The sequence below is a fragment of the Anomaloglossus baeobatrachus genome, chromosome 3 (genome assembly GCF_048569485.1).
Source record: "Anomaloglossus baeobatrachus isolate aAnoBae1 chromosome 3, aAnoBae1.hap1, whole genome shotgun sequence".
NCBI classification, from domain to species: domain Eukaryota; kingdom Metazoa; phylum Chordata; class Amphibia; order Anura; family Aromobatidae; genus Anomaloglossus; species Anomaloglossus baeobatrachus.
The window spans coordinates 420,411,962-420,425,365 of record NC_134355.1 but is presented as its reverse complement, the minus strand read 5'-3'; the positions used below and the strand labels follow the sequence as shown (position 1 = coordinate 420,425,365).

The window sequence follows — 13,404 nt, the reverse complement described above, 5'->3', positions numbered from 1 at the left end:
GGAAAAGTGATAGTTGAGTGTTGGAGTTTGAGGAGTGAGGAGCAAACACTTGGGTGTCTGGGTTTGTGGCCCAGGCACTGACAGCAAGGTTGGCAGACGGTGGTGGCCGTCTGCAGGAGTGGTGGAGCAACGCGGAACCGTAGGACCCGGGTCGGGCCACGGCCCGTCGGTACTGACCGGGGAGCGAAGTGAAGCCAGCACACACAGGCAGGGCCATCGGACCCCGACCAGGCTTGGAGCCGCCGTCAATAGTCAGATCCGAATGTGACTGAAACCCCAGGGGTTTCACAACAGCAAAAGTCCCGATTGAAGGCAACAGCCCACACCGTGAGGGTATACAGCTACCGCCTTAGGCTAGGGACCCAAGGGCCAGCACCTGCGGGCAAACGGGCTCCTCCGGTACCCATACACCGGGGAGCGGACTACCGTTGGGAATCCATAGTAGTCAGAAGGAGAACATCAAGGTGCAGGGAAAGACAGCCGCCATCACCTGTCCGTGGAAAAAAACTGCAGCTGGCTGCGAGACCTGTCCATCCAGCCGTTTGGTTTACCAAGGACTTTGTACCCTTCTTGCTGAGTGAGTACACCCGTGCCATCTGGCACCGCGCCGCGCTGTCCCTGCAACCCTGCACCTCGCCAACCCTGCCTCCCCGTCACATCATCGGGCCCCGGGACCACCGACCCCTACCCACGGAGGGGGAAAACAACATCCTAGCTGCTCCCTACCATCGCTCCCGGGATCCCCGTCACCAGCAGCGGTGGTGCCCATCTTCACCACGACCCGTGGGTGGTGTCACGGACTAAATCCCTCAAACCAACCACCCCTTTCACTCATGGGCGAGGAGCGCCGCTCGAGTCCCCGGATCTGTCCCACCGCTCGAGCCACCGAGCAGCAGCCGCAGCAGCGCCGGACCCGAGCGTTAGCGAGAGCGCAGCAGCGGCGGCGTCCTCCCCGCCCGCGACACTAGCGTCCGCCGCTCTCACGCTGCCAGTGCCGGCTCCCTGTTCCCTGCACTCCTATCCAGAGTACACATCGGGTTAATTACATGATGTGTACTCCAGCTACGTATGCAGGGAGCAGGGAGCTGGCACTGACAACCTGAGAGCGGCGGTGCTAGTAACTAATGTAAATATCGGGTAACCAAGGAAAGGGCTTCTTGGTTACCCGATGTTTACCGTGGTTACAGCTTACCGCAGGCTGCCAGACGCCGACTCCTGCTCCCTGCTCGCTTCAGTTTGTCGCTCTCTCGCTGTCACACACAGCGATGTGTGCTTTACAGCGGGAGAGCAACGTCAAAAAAATGAAGCAGGACATTCAGCAACGACCGGCGACCTCACAGCAGGGGCCAGGTTGTTGCTGGATGTCACACACAGCGACGGGACGTCGCTGCTATGTCACAGAAAATTGTGACTTAGCAGCGACGTCGTTGTCGTCGTCGCTATGTGTGACACCACCTTTAGTCTAGGAACTGTTTTTTTTAACTTGTTCTGGTCTGGGGAATTGTGTTTGTTTATCTCTATTTTAGAGAGTAACAATAGAAGATTCAGCAAAATTCGGTTGTGGTTTATTTTAAATAAATTACCACTGCAGAAGGCCAAACAAGTTGTGTTTCTTTATATATCCTTTTCCTAAATCACTCTAAACTTTCTAAAAAGTAATTCCACTACTATATAATTCCAGCTCTTATACAAGCCAAAGGATCAGGTGTGTTAAATATATTATATTGTATTTGCAAGCAACAGATATTAGGGGACATTTGGTCTGTCCTGATGCACATTAGATTGATACCAGCTCTTGACAACTTTGGCATATCCACCAATAGTTATCCGTATGTATGAATTCCCTGTCTTTCTGTCAAAAGGCAGAATTGAGGTTGTTGCCAGGATGCCTCGCAGGCAATAGTCCCTTGAGCATGTACTGTACTTTTAGCTTCTGGCTATACAGCTGCTGGGGGCACATATATAAATGGTTACTGAAGCCTTGATTATGCGCATTTTTCCACAGTAAATCACTGGAGAGATCTAATTGACCAGCACAGTGGCTTAATATATTCAAAATGGAGGTAATTACAGCTTTAAGCCAGTAATAGCAGATGCTGCAAAGGTATAAATACTTTTATATATCTGTTCCGATATTCATTGTTGGCAGGTCCTTATGATATTTATGTTTCAAAAAAATAACTATTTAATATTGTAATTGTATTTTAATAAAATACTTTTTAATTGTATTAGAAAAAAACATCATGATACTACAGTATTAGCCTTTTAATGATAAACACAGCAGTACGTTTGCTCCTGTATTATAAAATAGCCATTAGGTTGTATTATTCTTCATCTCGTAAAAATTCCTTGCCTGTGAAATCTTCAATACAAGCAATCTCTGTATCCTCCTTTCTAATTATATTTTATATCATCATACACTCCTTTTTTGTTTGATTTTGTAGAAATAGAAGCATAATATGTTACAAGCATGTTATCAATTGATAATAATCTTTCTATAGCGGAAAACTAAGCTTTACACTCCATTATAGGAATATTGTGTATACTGTGGTTTCCCCGGCTTGTATTCTTGTATTGATCTCACCAGAAACAAAAGCTTTGGGACTCTGAGAGTTGAAATGTGTAGTATCATTTATTTTTTAGATAATGCTAAGGTAGCAAAAGCCAAAACATTACAAAAACATATTGGTTCTTCATACCCCTATGGAACTATACAACAAAAACAATAAATGAATGAGGAAAATAATTCAGCTGAGCATAGAAAGAAGGACTTTTCAAGAAAATTACATGTATACTTTATTAGATCCACTTCACGCAAATAATATTCTGCAGACATATGAATTATGAAGCTGGGAATGTACAGTCCTCCGTATCATTTCCTGAGACTTAGAGTGGTCGTATTCATACTAATACTTATGGATCTCAGACGTATATTGCCTAAACATGCACTTATGGTAATATCTGTACTGGTGCAAAGTACACATTTTGTAGGATTTGTGGTGGATTAAAGAAACCGCTAGAAATACATAACATACAATAATGTATCATGGATATTTTCCATAAATATACACTGGTTATAATATATATATATATATATATATATATATATATATATATATACACATATACACACACACACACACTGTATTTTCCAGTTTGTAAGACGCACCAAAATGGGGGTGCGTCTTACAAGCTGGCTTACCAGGATGGCAGTGGTGGCATTGGATTGGCGATATGGAGGGCTCAAAGGAGGTGTCACTGCAGTGGAGCAGCTTAGGAGGCTCACTGTGTGGCAGCGAAGGGTTGGCATACTGCGGGCTAGTGGGGTGTTGCAGCAGTGGGCGTCATTGCTGTACTGAAGAGAGTCAGTGTGCAACAGTTGGGGGACGGCGATACTGCGTGTTTGTGGGGTGTTGTGGCAGTGGGCGCCATTTATCTACTGGCAGACTACGGGCTGCTTTGAATCGCCGGCGATAGATGAGACGGACTTCAAGAAAATGGCTGCGGAGGCCAATCTGTGCACACGCTGCCTAAATTCCCTATCAGTATGTCTTCAGAGTATGGAGGTAAAACTGGAGTACCCAGAGGAAACACAGACAAAAATGAGGAGAACATGCAAACTCATTGCAGATGTTGTTCTTGGTGGGATTTGAACCCCGGACCACAGTGCTGCTAAGCAATGAAGCTAAACAATGAGCCACCATGACCCTTCACTATTTTATATATTTACACTAGAGTGCAACTTCTTCTTTGTGTCTCAGCATCTCCTATGTACAGCCTCTTCAGGCCAACCCACAGATATCATTTGGATTTAGGTCTGGGTTCTGGCTGGGCCATTCGAAAATTTTGATCTTCTTTTGTTTATTTGGATGTAAGCTTATGCTAGATATCTAGCTGAATGGTGAAATTCCTCTTTTTCTTCATCTACTGGTTCCTGCCAATTCCCAGATGATGGCATTGATGAGCATCTGTCAAATTTCAAAGGAAAGTAGACATGATGTATCTTTCATCTGCTTCACCAAAGAGACAGGAGGGACAACAAAAGCACAAGAGAGTGAACAAAGAGTGAAATAAAAAGGTAAATGTTCACCTTTGAAGGTTGTGAGACCCACATCATAAAACCAAAGAGATACAGCTGCTGCAGCACCATCATTTGAAAGCCAACGGTTGTGGTTCTCCTGAGGCAGAAATTTGTTCTACTTCAGAAAGCATTGGAATTAAACTGCACTGATTCTTCTACATAACATCAGAATTTTATTGGGATTCCTGTATCAGCAGTGTGCATCACCATGTTCCTTTCATTATTTGATCTGCTGTACCAAGACTCTGGTTGAACACTACTTTTAACATCTTCAATGTAGCCCATTTCCTGGCGTCTTCAATGCTGAAGCAGATATTTATCTATTATCATTACATGTCATCATGAAGGCTTTCGATTGACTCCACATTTATTCTGCAGCAGAACAACGACCCCAAACACCAATGTCATTAAGAACCATCATCAACGTAAGCAAAGAGTCCTGGATTTTATGATATGGCACCAAAGAGCCCTGATCTTTTTAAAAACAGTCTGAGTTATAAGGAAAGGCAGAAGGATTTTCAGATCCCTACATCAATATAAGATCTGTGATTAGTTCCCATTGTTTCCATTCCCAATTAGTGATTAGTCCCAATGTATGTAAAGCGCTATGGAATTAATAGCGCTATATAAATAAATAAATTATTATTATTATTATTAGTTCTACAAGATGTTTCCTTTCTGAATTCCTTAAAAAATTGTGCCCAAGTGAGCGTACCTATAAGAATTGTTGATTTGATGATGTTTTGAAGGCAAAGGTTGGTCATACCAAATATTGAACTTAGAGATGAGCACATCTGCATGATTTGAATTTAACAGATTGCTTGGATTTTTCTGGCAAATTCATTAGTAAAGCTATTCTCCATGGAATGGATGTCCCTCATATCTATTAAGACTAGAGAACATAATAAATGTAAGATGTAAAACATAAAAAAATGACTTACTGTTATCTTACCATTCACCTCTCTGGCTGCTTTGCTCCTAATCATTCCTTGTTTGGTCCTCATCCCATCTTATCACTACCACTATAAGGGGCTGCTGATAAGCCTTTGTCTTTACCCAGAAAGCAACAAGGTAGGATGATGAAACTTTACATTTATTCCACAAACTTTCCACTGATGTCAACACACTTCTTACATCAGTATTCCAAGTTCTGTATGCCTAGCAAAAAGAAGGATGTTGGTTATGCGTCAAACCAGGCATCCGTAGCAGCCATGGCATCAGAAATGGTGTGAAATTTGGTACCCTTGAGGTGTTTCTTCAGGTTGGGAAACAGATGATAGTTGGAGGGAGCTACATCTGGTGAATAAGGTGGGTGGTCAACCAGCTGGAAGCCCAGCTGTGCCAGTTTTGCCGTAGTCACTTGTGCAGTGTGAGCAGAGGCGTTGTCTTGCAGGAACAAGATTCCTTTGGACAGCTTGCCGCGCCTTTTGGCTTTCAGAGCTGCCTTCAATTGGTCTAAAAGTTCAATGTAATACCTTCCATTGACGGTTGTACCCTTTTGAAGGTAGTCCACTAGCAGTATGCCCTCCTTATCCCAGAACACAGACGCCATCACATTAGTGGCTGATTTTTGCACCCTGAACTGCTTTGGACGAGGAGAACCACTGTGCCTCTACTCTTTTGACTGCTTCTTGTTTTCAGGGTCATACAAATAAATCCAGGTCTCATCCATGGTGACCAATCAATCCAGGAAGTTCTTATCAGTCCGTAAAAGCTGACAAATGGACCGGAAAGTTTTCACTCGCATGCTTCTCTGATTTGTTGTCAAACATTTGGGTACTCACTTTGCAGATAGCTTCCTCATGTCCAAATGTTCATGGATAATGACACAAACACGATCATGGGAAATCCCTATGATGTCTGCTGTTGCTTTAGCTGAAATTTGTTGATTCTCCAGTATGAGGCTGTATACAGCATCGACGATCTCCGGAACAACAACCACTCTTGGTCGTGCAGGACTTTCCTCATCATTGGTGCTTAAGTGGCCCATTTTAAATTTGGCAACCTAGTTCTTAACTGTGGAATAAGAAGGCCATTGATCCACTAATGTCTGCGACATATCACCATGGGTATCCTTTGCAGACTTTCCTTGCAAAAACAAGAATTTTATCACTCGTCTGCCTTCAGTTGCTGTGAATATCGCATTAGACTCCGCCATTTGTTTGTGCGTAGAACACTGTTGCCATAAGCAACAAACACAAAATTTTGGAAAACATATATTAGACACGTAAGGCTTTCATGTGATGTAACATTCATTACCATAGAAACAAAATAAGATCACAAGGCCAAAGACTTATCAGCAGCCCCTCGTAGCATTGAAATCCCAATGTTTCATCGTGAACTTATGTGCCCCGGTGTAAAAAATGCCTGAGCCTCATTAGATCAGGAAGTCCCAGCCTACCATGTAGAGACTTGGAATTTCAGCTCTCATGGGGACAGTCAGAGAACAAACGGAGAATGATGTGGAGTGGAGAGGCTGGAGATATTGGTGATGAAGGTGTGTATAAGTAATTTTTTTAATCTTTTGTGGCCTTTTATACTTCAGCAAAATAACAGCCAGCTAGTTGCAATTTTGCTGTGTCTTTGCAATAGTGTATTGCAAAAAATCCGCCTTTTATATAATTCTCTAATCTCTAATTAATTTAAATTTTGCTTTTGTTCATTAATTTCACATTTTGTTAATTGATTAAAATAAAATATTAACACTTCTATATTTGAAAGCATTCTTAATTGCAGTTTTTCCACATCTGCCTAAAACTTTTGCACAATACTAATTATATATCGTATTTTTCGGATTATAAGATGCACTTTTCCACCCAAACATTTGTAAGGAAAATAAGGGGTGCGTCTTACAATGCGAATGCAGCTTACTGGGAGGTGGAGAATGGGAGCTGTGCTGGCTGCGAGGTGCTGTGCTAGTTGTGGGGTGTTGTGCTGGCTGCGGGGTGCTGTGCTGGCTGCAGGGAACTGTACTGGCTGTGGTGTGGGCTGTGCTGGTTGCGGTGGGTGCTGTACTGGCTGTGGTGAAGGCTGTGTGAAGCAGGGCAACAAGGTGGCTGAGGTGTGCTGTCAGTGGTGCACGCTTCAAATAATGGCACCCGCATATGGACCTCTTGGCTCAAGATCTCATCTGCGCATGCGCCACCTCTGGCCCATTGATCTCCCAGCAGTGGACTTAAGGAAAATGGCGCCCGGAGGTGGTGCATGCGCAGATAAGATCTCGGCTTGTCATTGACTGAGAGCACAATCTGCATACGTGCTGACTGACTGCCATTTCTTTGTAGTCCGCACCGCCGACAGGGCATCTGTGACATCCACAGCACAGCCCTGCTCCACACAGCCAGCACGGTGCCAGCAGCCAGCACAGTCTCCCCTGCAACCCGCACAGCCCTCAGCGTAGCCAGCACAGTGCCCACCACAGCGCCTGCGCATCTCACTAATCCAGCACCCTGCCTCCTTTGACCCCACTGCACCACTGCTGTCACCTCCTCCAGTAAGACACCACTATAAGTATAAGACGGACCACTTTTTTTTCATTTACCTTTTTTATCTCTAAATATGGGGTGCGTTTTATAGTCCTATAAAACAAAAAAAATACGGTACATGCAGTGCTGCTTGAAAGTTGGTGAACTCTTTCGAATTTTGTATATTTTTGCATATATTTGACCTAACGCTACATCAGTCCTAAAAGTTGATATCGAGAACCTAATAAAAAAAATGACTCAAAAGTATTAGACTTTATTATTTTTATTAAGGAAAACAATCCAATATTACATGAAGGTATCAGAAGTATGTAACCTTTGCTTACAGTATCTGGAGAGAGCCACTTGTGCAGCAATATCTGCATTCAAACGTTTCAGGTGAACCTTGTTTAGTCCAGCACATCTGCTTGAAGAAATTGTAGCTAATTTGTCCTTACAATATACGATGGTGGGTTTTCTCCCGTGACTGTCTCTCTTCTGATCCTTCCCGAACATTTCTGAAGAATTAAGGTCAGGACTTTGACACTGCCATTTTAAAATGTTCACTTTATTGTTATTTTTTAGACCTTCTTTTGTAGAACTTGTTTGGTTTAGGTAGTTGTCTTGAAGCAAGACACATTGTTACGGGGGGCTGTCTGATAATAACCTAAAAGGAGTATCAGACAGTCAGGGTCCACCATGCAAAGACTTTGCTGCAGACTATGGCAGAGTGCAATACCTCTGTTAACTCACAGAAGGATATAATAAGTAAGTAAAGCAATTCCTCCCTTACTTGGAGGGTGTGTAGAATGATCTCTGTTAATAATCACAGAGACAAAGGCAATGTGTGCGAAATGGCACCTACCTAGGTCCGCTCTTCTTGTGGTGCAAAAGAGACGAACAGCAGCGTAAGCCGCACAAAGCTCCTACCTGCGTTCGCTCCACTAGTGTGCGAGGATACGAACCACTAGATATGGCACCTGCCTAGGTCCGCTCTTCTAGTGGTGCAAAAGAGACGAACAGCAGCGTAAGCCGCACAAAGCTCCTACCTCTGTTCGCTCCCCTAGTGTGCGAGGATACGAACAACTGCCAGACGCAGTATAAGGAACGTTACCCTAGCGGCAACGTCCACCTACGAGTCGAATCACAAGGCCCAGCCAGACCATGTGCCTCAGGTACCTGCCTATGTCCGCTCCCCTAAGAGGTAAGGATACGGACAGCAGCCGAAGCTGTAAGGTATAAGAACGCTACCCTGCCGGTAGCGCTCACCTAGCATAGACAGAGGAATGCCTAGAGGAACGCGCACAGAGCGTCTACTCTTATGCATGAACCAAGAGGACTGAGCACCATGCGGCGTGTGTCAGGGTCTTATATAGACTCTGTGCCTCATCCAAGATGGAGGACACCAGAGCCAATCCGCTGCCAGAACGACAGGAGTGACGTCATGCTGGCCTACCACCGAGCAAGGCGTCACAAGCACATGACCAGCGACCAATCGGCATAGAAGGTGTCAGAGACATGTGACCTCGTGTCAGCGATGATGTCACCCGCACATGTGCAATGGCTCCAAGATAGGACTTAGTCTCCGGCGCTCGCACATGTGCAGTAGCAAGAAATCTGGACTTAGTCTCCAGCGCTCGCACATGTGCAGTAGCAAGAAATCTGGACTTAGTCTCCAGCGCTCGCACATGTGCAGTAGCAAGAAATCTGGACTTAGTCTCCAGCGCTCGCACATGTGCAGTAGCAAGAAATCTGGACATAGTCTCCAGTGCTCGCAGCAACCGTAACAGTACCTCCCCCTCAAGGGCCCCCCTCCCGGCGACGCAGGTAATCGGCAACTAAGTCGGGAGCATGGACAGCCTCCTCAGGCTCCCAAGAGCGATGTTCCGGGCCGTAGCCCTCCCAATCTATCAAGAAGAACCTGCGGCCTCTAACCATCTTAGAACCAACTATGGCTCGTACCTCATAGCTAGAGCGAGAGGAATCAGAGGCAGGAGAGTGCACTTCACGAGCGTGAGGTAGAATAGCCGGCTTTAGCAGTGAGACATGGAATTTGTCATGAATCCTAAGATGGACAGGTAACTTCAATTGGTAGACTACAGGATTTACCTGTCGAAGAACCTCATAAGGACCCAGGAAGCGAGGAGCAAATTTGACAGAGCTCACTCTAAGTCTCACGTGTTTTGCAGAGAGCCACACAAAGTCCCCTGGAGAAAAGACAGGAGCCGGGCGACGAAACCGATCGGACACCGTCTTCATACGGTCCTTAGCTGCTTGGATCGACTCTTGAGTCCGATCCCAAACCTCTCTGGCATTAGTTGCCCAGTCGGCCACAAGAGGAGGAGGTGCCGCAGCGGGAAACGGTACCGGTACCCTAGGGTGTTGCCCATTATTGAGTACGAACGGTGTCTGCCCAGTGGCCTCAGCCAGCGAATTGTTAAGGGCAAATTCTGCCCAGGGTAGGAGGGAGGACCAGTTATCGTGGTTCTCAGCAACAAAGTGTCGAAGGTATATAATCATAGATTGATTGGTACGCTCAACCAAACCATTGGTCTCCGGATGGTATGCCGAAGAGAGATTCAACTCAATTTGCAGAAGGCTACAAAGATCTCGCCAGAAACGGGAAGCAAATTGCGGACCTCTATCACAAATGATATGATCTGGCATCCCGTGAAGCCTAAAGACATGCTTGAGGAATAGTTTGGCTAGTACCCTGGAAGATGGGATTCTCGATAACGGTACGAGATGAACCATCCGGGAGAAATGGTCCGTAATGACCCACACAAATCTATGTCCCTGAGAACATGGAAGATCACCCACAAAGTCCATGCCTACCACCTCCCATGGTCTATCTGGCACCGGTAAAGGATGCAAGAGCCCAGCCGGTCTCTGCCGTAATGGACGGTTGCGAGCACACGAGTAGCAGGAACCGACATATCTCTTGACGTGGCTGGCTAAGTGTGGCCACCAATACCACCTCTCCAGTAACTCTCGTGTCCGCCTAATACCAAAATGCCCACCCACCTTTGAGGTGTGGGCCCATGACAGTATATCATTCTGTCGATCAGGCGGAACAAAGGTCTTGCCCGGTGGGATTTGGTCTAACGTCACAGGGGAGAGTGTATGAAAAACCCTGGAGGGAAGGATAAGACGAGGTTCGTCAATCTCTTCCTGGGTAGAAAGCATAGAGCGAGACAGGGCGTCTGTCTTGTTATTCTTACTCCCAGACAGATAGTTGATGGAGAAGTGAAAGCGGGAGAAAAACAAGGACCAGCGGGCTTGGCGAGGATTCAGACGCTGAGCGGTTTGTAAGTACGTCAGATTCTTATGGTCTGTATAGACCTGGAAAGGATGTTTCGCTCCTTCCAGCAAGTGACGCCACTCCTCTAAGGCTAATCTCAAGGCGAGCAGTTCCCTATCCCCAATGGTATAGTTTCTCTCTGCCGGTGAAAAGGTTTTAGCAAAGAAGAAACACGGCCTTTTTCTACCTGCACCGTTCTTTTGATACAAGACCGCACCAGCACCCACTGAAGAGGCATCAACCTCTAAGAGGAAGGGCTTACTCTCATCGGGTCTTTGAAGAACGGGAGCAGTTGAAAAGTGTCTTTTTACTGCCTCGAAAGCCTGAGATGTCTCAGTAGACCAGGCTTTGGGATTAGCACCTTTCTTAGTCAAGGCCACCAAAGGGGCCACCAAAGTAGAAAAATGGGGTATGAACTGCCTGTAATAATTTATGAATCCTAAAAAGCGTTGCACCGCCTTCAAGGAATGAGGTTCGGACCACTGCAGGACAGCAGAGAGCTTCGCAGGATCCATAGCCAGGCCCTCTTGTGAGATAATGTAACCCAAAAAAGGCAATGAGGACTGCTTGAATACACATTTCTCGAGTTTAGCAAACAATGAGTGCTCCCTTAAACGGGAAAGGACACGAACGACATCCTGACGATGAGTCTCCAGATCAGGAGAAAAAATCAGGATGTCGTCCAGATACACCACTACTGAGGATAACAGTAAATCCCTGAACACATCGTTTATGAAGTCCTGAAATACTGCGGGTGCATTACATAACCCAAAAGGCATGACGAGGTATTCATAGTGACCGTCTCGGGTGTTAAAAGCGGTCTTCCATTCGTCACCCTTTCGAATTCGTACCAAGTTATACGCACCCCGCAGATCCAACTTCGTAAAAACTTGAGCTCCTCTCAGTCTGTCAAAGAGCTCCGAAATTAAAGGTAATGGGTATTTGTTCTTTATTGTGATTGCGTTGAGACCCCTGTAATCTATGCAGGGACGCAAATCACCCTCTTTCTTCCGAACAAAGAAAAACCCAGCTCCCGCGGGAGAGACAGACTTACGAATGAACCCCTTCTCTAAACTCTCTCTTATATAGATCGACATGGCCTCCGACTCAGGTATCGACAGGGGGTAAACTCTGCCTTTAGGTGGAACCGAACCTGGGATAAGGTCTATGGCACAGTCATACGGCCTATGGGGTGGAAGAACCTCAGCACCCTGTTTGGAGAACACGTCAGCGAAATCCAAATAGGGTGTAGGTATCGGAAAGAGATCAGTTGATGCAACCGCAACGACCTTAGGTGGTAAGGGAAGACAGCGGGACTGACATTTCGAACCCCAACTAATAATGCTGTCAGACTCCCAGTCAATGTGAGGAGCATGAGTCCGAAGCCATGGAAGACCCAGAAGGACGTCGTCTATACCCTCAGGCAAAACAAGAAAAGAAATCTCTATGTGACCCTGAGACAGGGAAAGGCGCAAGGGAACTGTCCTCAATGTAATGGAGTCAGACAACATAGTTCCATTAACAACACGGACAGGAATAGGCGCCTCTAACATGATAGAGGGAATATTGTGTCCCTTTACAAATCCTGAGGACACAAAAATCCCGTCAGCTCCGGAATCCACAAAAGCCATAATAGGCCATGTATTCTCAGATAACGAGAGCTGACCTGGGATACAACACTTAGAGGGTGCAGAAGACGTCTCTAGTAACCCCCCTCTAATGGTTACTAGGCCAGGGAGTTTCCCTGACGACTAGGACACTTGTTGGCATAGTGCCCAGCCTGACGACATACGTAACATATAGGAGGACCAGACTTGCGTAGTCTGGAGGACGTATGACCTAACTCCATAGGAGTGGGAGATGTTTCAGATGCTGAGGAAGATGGTAGTGGACCCTCAACAACTGGAATAGCTCGATGCTTAGGGCATGAGGAAGAGACCTCGAGTCTACGTTCCTTATGGCGTACATCGATCCTCGTTGCTACTGTGATCAAGTCCTCCAGAGAAGCAGGGACCTCACGAGTAGCAAGAGCATCCTTGACATAGCCTGCCAACCCTCTCCAGAAGATAGGAATCAACACCTTCTCTGGCCAATCTAGTTCTGCCACCAGAGTTCTAAAAGCAATGGCATAAGAACTAGTGGATAACGAACCCTGAGATAGATCTAACAGTCTCAGGGCCGCATCATGGGTAACCTGCGGACCCATGAATACCGCCTTAAGAGCATCAAGAAAGTCTTGATGTCTCAGAGTAACCACATCAGAGCGCTCCCATAGGGGAGTCGCCCATTCTAAGGCTTTGTCCTGAAGTAAGGAGATGATAAAGCCTACTCTAGACCTCTCCGTAGAGAAGCGAGAAGAGTTGACCTCTAGGTGTATCTGACACTGACTAATGAAACCACAACATGATCTGGCATCGCCAGAATATCTGTTTGGCAGAGCAAGTCTAGGATTATGTGCAGCTGTCACCATGGTCTGAGGTTTATCCTCTATACTCTTGAGCCGTGACTCAAGTACTTGTATGTAACGGTGTAACTGCTGATATTCTGCCATAACTGCCAGA

The 13,404-nt window shown here is 45.9% G+C and overlaps 1 protein-coding gene across 4 annotated transcripts in view; it reads left to right on the top strand.

Annotated features, from left to right (window-relative positions):
• Positions 1-13,404, top strand: part of DLGAP2 (DLG associated protein 2) — a 738,892-nt gene that overhangs the window by 256,982 nt on the left and 468,506 nt on the right. Inside the window, exon 1 of one of the 4 annotated variants that reach the window (XM_075340328.1) lies at positions 4,424-4,506. The exons of the other annotated variants lie outside the window; for them this stretch is intronic. The gene's annotated coding sequence lies outside the window, so the exon portion shown is untranslated. Of the gene's footprint in view, positions 1-4,423; positions 4,507-13,404 lie in introns of those variants that run through there. 4 annotated transcript variants of the gene reach the window in all.